This window comes from Notechis scutatus, chromosome 1 (assembly GCF_049901735.1).
Source record: "Notechis scutatus isolate UNSWTSFEM ecotype Mainland chromosome 1, rNotScu1.2, whole genome shotgun sequence".
Classification (NCBI taxonomy): Eukaryota; Metazoa; Chordata; class Lepidosauria; order Squamata; family Elapidae; genus Notechis; species Notechis scutatus.
In genome coordinates this window covers 25,707,406-25,713,168 of record NC_142009.1, presented here as the reverse complement: position 1 = coordinate 25,713,168, position 5,763 = coordinate 25,707,406, and positions in this window count along the sequence as shown.

Genomic DNA, 5,763 nt, shown 5'->3' with positions numbered 1-5,763 from the left:
TGTTCTTGGTGGATGACCTTTTCTTCTAGCTTAGTTTTTGGCACTTCACTTTTTTCCCACCTGTATATGCTGGAATAAGAGAAGAGACACAACTGGCATGGAAGCTTAGAGACATCAAGAACATGAGATGAGATGAGGGGTCGTTTTGCTAAGCAGTTTGAGGGTGCATTCACTGAAAAACAACAACACAAAAAAGGCTGGAAAATTACTTCTGGTCATGTGGGGTGCCTGTACATCCTCACCCATTGACATGGAGATGCAGAGTTCTTCCCAAAACTACTGTAAATACAAACATAAAATACTCCTGCTGGATTCTGTTAAAAAGCAGATGGGGCAGGGTTTTTTTCTCCGTAATGGCTATCTAAAAAACTTCACATTCTGACCCACAATACCCAAACTACACCACACAGCCAGTGTGATGACCCGGGGTATGGCACAAAAGCAACAAAGTCACAGAAGTAGGTAAAAGTCCCTTTAATACCTCCAACTTGGCCCCCAATGTCCAGTTATTGGCTGGAGAAAAAACTCTCCCAAGAACAGTTTTTAAAGGGAGAAAATTCAGTCCAAACCCAAAGTACATATAAATTATAAATAAAAACCAACAAACCACACTGTAGCAATTAATGAGATAGGGCAGGATAAGGAACTGAAGACTTCAAAAGATAACGAAACACATAGTTGGGAGGATGCCAGAATCTAGATAAGACTTGACAAACCAAAATAATTCACGCTTTGCTTCCAGCAGGGTGCTGTGCGCAAATGCCCTTTTTAAATCCTGTTTTCCCAGCTGCAGCTAATGAATCAGGGCCTTTTTCTCCCCCATAATCCACGTAACTCACCTTGCTCCCTTCTCTGTTCCTCCCTGCATGCCCTAGGATGAAGAGGGGCTGGATCTTCCTCTGAATGCCCAGCAGGACTGTGCCCTTCCCCAGTTTTTTCCACAACCACAGGAGCCACACTCCCACTCCCTGTCAGCTGCTCGACCTCCCCCTTGGAATCAGATTCCAACGGGCATGACAGCCAGCCACCACACAAAAACTAACCCTACTATACACAAAAAGGATGTAGGAAATGAGAGCCAGAATTCTCCCAACCTCTCAGAATAGCAATAGCCTACACTCACACTCCGCCAGTCATTATCCAGAACCAAAGACAAGAATAGGATAAAAGGATAAAAGAAACAACGTTTCTACAAAATCAACTGTAACCAATGCAACCAGTTCTATGTGGGACAAACATCACGTCAGTTAAAAACAGGATCCACAAACATTGACTGACAGTCAAATGCCATGATCCCAAATCCTTTATCTCTACCCACACCGACACCAAACAGCACCAGTTCGATTGGAGCAACACAAAAACCATTGGCTACGTTACCACCCGCCACACTCGTGAGTTCATCAAAGCCTGGCACTCCACAAGCAATTCCACCAACGGATACATAGACCTACAACCACCCTACGACCCCTCCCCCCCAGGACTCCAAATCAACCACACAGCTAACCAGAGACATCACTGGCACTCAACCAAATCCAGGCAAGCCCTCCCCACCAGCCCTTCTTCTGATGTAAACCTCCCCATCACAAGATCCACCCCAAAACTGTAACCTGACGACTCACACCTGACCCACCACAAGACTCATCCCTAGACCGTCACTTGACACACCCACACCTGACCCATCCCAAGACCTACTGACCACATGAAGCCCTTATAAACGGAAGACATCACCTAAACTCCGAAGATATTGCCCAGCCCGGTAATGAAACATTCACAACCCACAAAGCTCGGAGCTCACCCTCCTCTTTAGATGCTGCTTGCTCCTGGTAGAAGTGGCGATCCAGCTGACATCCTGGGTGACTTTGCAGGGCCAGAGAGGAGAGCAGCTGGCTCTTGGTAGCGCCACTTGTCTCCTGGTAGTGTACCTCCTTGCGACCCAGAAACGTTCCCTCTGGACACATTGCGGTTTAGAGCCACTAAGGAGAGATGCTGATACGGAGAAGGTAAGCCTTAGAGCTAGATACTGTTGACTGCCCGCTACCTCAACAAGGGGAACTCCTGGAGACCCTAGGAGAGAGAGGAGCAAAACCCAAAGGACCAGGAGGAGGCCAGCAGCCCATTTCTTGTCCCTGCAGCCTAGAGACCTTCCAGAGGGTCCCTATAGCCGCCTGAGCAACATGGGGTGCCAGCAGGACCTGGCGGGAGCGTTTGCCTGGGCCCGGAGGGAAGGTGCTTCTCCTTGCCGTCTCCTGTGCGCTGATGGCCTCTCTCTCCGTCTCCGAAATAGAAGCGTTGGGCGCGGTTATCCGGCGGCCGGTGGCCGGGTTAGGGCTTTCCTGAAGTGGAGGACCAGAGACGGTTCCCGAAGGAAACCGGGCTGTAAGAGTGCTGGCTTGGGACTGAGAACTTCTGCAACGAACCCCACCTCTGCTGCATCCCAACAAGGACAGGCTGCGTCTCTATTCCCCACCCCAAACTCCGGAGGGGACAAGCCTGGTGCAGCAACTCCTCGGAGAGAAAACCTCCCGGCCGCGCCCCCCCCCCCCAAATCCTTCTGGGCCGGGACTTGCCGAGAGCAAGAAGAATAAGGTGCGGGGGTGGGGAGGGGAGAGGCGATCCCTAACCCAGCCCACCCCCGTTGCAGGCGATCCCTTCGAGCCTTCGCATCCCGCCTCAAAGGGCACTTGCTGTTTCCATCTCACCATCCAAGGGCCTCGCATCTGATCCTAGTTTCAGCCTCGCGCCCTTTAGCCTGCTCTCCCTCCTCTTATTCCGTGACTTTTCTTGGTCAAAATCCTCGAGGGGAAGGGAGGGGAGGAGGGGTGGAACGGGAATGCCAAAAGCGTTTTGGACAAGATCAGGTGTAGTATTAGTACCGCTTTATAAAGCCCTAGTAAGACCACACCTGGACTACTGCAACCAATTTTGGTCACCGTGCTACAAAAAAAAAAAAAAAAGATGTTTGAGATTTTGGAACTAGTTCAGAGAAGAGCAACTAAAATGATCAAAGGCCTGGAGACTAAAAACAGGAAGAAGGGCTGCAGGATTTGGGTTTGGCTAGTCTAGAGGGGAAAAAAAGGATTAGGGGTGACATGATAGTGCTCTTGCAATATTTGAGGGGCTGCCACAAAGAAGAGAGGGGTCAAATTATTCTCTGAAGCACCAGAGGGCAGGACAAGAAACAGTGGTTGGAAACTAATCAAAGAGAGAAGCAACCTTGAATTAATGATAAACTTCCTCATAGTGAGGACAATTAACCAATGGAACAGTTTGCCTTCAGAAATCGTGGGTGCTTCCATCACTGGAGGTTTTAAAGAAGAGACTGGACAGTCACTTGTCTGAAATGGCCCTTCTGCTTGAGCAGGGGGCTGGACTAGAAGACCTCTAAAGTCCCTTCCAGATTCTATTCTATTCTATTCCATTCCATTCCATTCTATATGTTCTGGTACATTACGGCTACCAGACAACCTCACATAGTTGTTAACATTTTACATACACACACAAAAGCAAACAAATCACACCACCTCCAGTGATTCATGAGAAAAGATTGGTCCTTTGCAAAAGCCATAGTGAATATTTCTGAACCATGAGTGGATTCACGCAACACTGCAAAGCCCCTGTTTTAACAATATGGTTGTGTTCAAACAGCATGGTATTTCCACCTGCAGCCTTCGTTTATATATTTATTTAACAGTAATTTATAGCTAGCCCTGATCCAAATAGACCTGCTACAGTTTAATAGATGATCTGATTTCCACAACACATTAAGAAACCTCACATTAAGTGAGATTTAACTAAAGCGAAACACATGCCCTCATTTTAGTTTTGTTTTGTTTCGTGTAAACTCGGTCATTATGTATGTTTTTGATTACACCATGTCAGACAGGACCTAGGAATAAGAACAAACGTCTGTATGCTCAAAGTGCTAACTGAAATATGTGTTCAATTCTGATCACCCTTGCCGGTGAAAAAAAAAATATCTAATTTATCAACCACATAACTATCTACAATGATCAAAATGCCACAAGAGCAGGGGCTTTCCATTTCATAAATAGAAGACCAAGACATAGGTTGTACCTTTTGATTCATTTCCTTTTTGAAACAATGATTTCCTTTAAAAAGGAAGCTTCAGTCATGATGGGGACTTTTCTACCAGTTCCATTCTTTCGTTTGAATCTTCTGACATAACTCCTGAGGATGCACAGGCCCTCCCCACTAGTGGTGAAAAAAATGTTCAAGGGGAATGGGATGATCCTTTGCAAGAAGGAACAGAAGGATAAAATTCTTCTCCCACAACGGCACCTGGAGTGCGATGTTTAATGTCTGGAACTCCAATCTCAAATCCATCTGCAAATGTCTAAATGTCTAAATCAGGGGCCGGCAACCTTAAACACTCAAAGAGCCATTTAGACCCCTTTCCCACAGAAAAGAAAACACTGGGAGCCACAAAACCCTTTTGACATCTAAAATGAAGATAACACTGCATGTATCATTTTTTTTTTACCTTTATGCTATGTATAAAAAAATAAGTGAACAAAAAATAAGTGAGAAAACAAATTTTTATTTCTGCATGCAGCAAAAACATTTTGAACTCCGAAAAAAAAGATGCTGGGTTGAAAGTTACTTTCAAATAAAATACTCAATGTCTATTTGAGTCCTCATATTTATGAAATAAAAAGCTGAACTTAAATTATCCACCTTCAGCAAACCAAAATGTCATCCGCTTCTGTGTGCCTTCATCCTTTTATTGTGTGTACTGGAGGGTTAATATTTGGGTTTTTTTCCTGAATGAATCTGCCCACATACAATTACATGTTTTATTTTCTTCTGAAACTTAAATTTGGATTTATCCATGGTTGGCTTACCAGGGGTCAAAAAGCTCAATAAATCGTGTGCCAGTGGGCATTGCCCATTGGCGGTGATGACACATATTTTGAATGACAGGGAGCCTCAGCAGAGGGGTGAAAGAGCCACATGTGGCTCCAGAGCCGCGGGTTGCCGACCCCTGTCTAAATCTAGGAAGATTTGTCATAGGCAAATAATTTTTGACACTCAAAATTGGAGGCTTGTTCTCCCGCTTCTTCTTTATGATCAGTCCTGTTGGCCAAAGCAATCTTTGTCTAGCATGCATTTCACACAAACAATGGAATGGGGGAGGAGGGAATCATTTTTAGTATGCCTCCTGTGGTATTCCTGTTTCCAGCATGCTGCAACAGTAGGAATATGAAATGGGTCCAGTTCTTCATGAAAAATCTTCATTTCAAACCATACAGTTTGGAGCCATTTCTTTCCTCTCAGACATATAGAATGTGTTCCAAAGTATACTAAATATCCAAATCTAGTCATTTTAGTAAACTGGAACCAACCTGTTCATATAGGAAGCATAATTCCAGTAAATCAATCAAGGAAGGTAGTTGCATTCATGCTAGAGGTGAGCCATATATCTGCTGGTTCAAAGACCACTCTAGGTTTTGCATTGAATGTAGAGGTTTATACACCAAAGGTGAGCAGATCCTAGTGCTGTTTTTTTGGTGGAAGTGAAGTATGTACCTTAAGTATCTGTGAGGCCGTTGACATCCATTTTGTATCTTATTTCTCTAAATTCTCAAAACATGCACAAAAGAGGAGGAACAAGAGTTTTCTTTGGCTACATCCAATCTAGATTGATGATGCCGTGTCACATACAGTTCCTGCACTAAATTTTTTGGCACTTTCACTTTCTCTTCCACTCTTAGCTTGCTGGAACCATCTGATTGGCCATTGGAA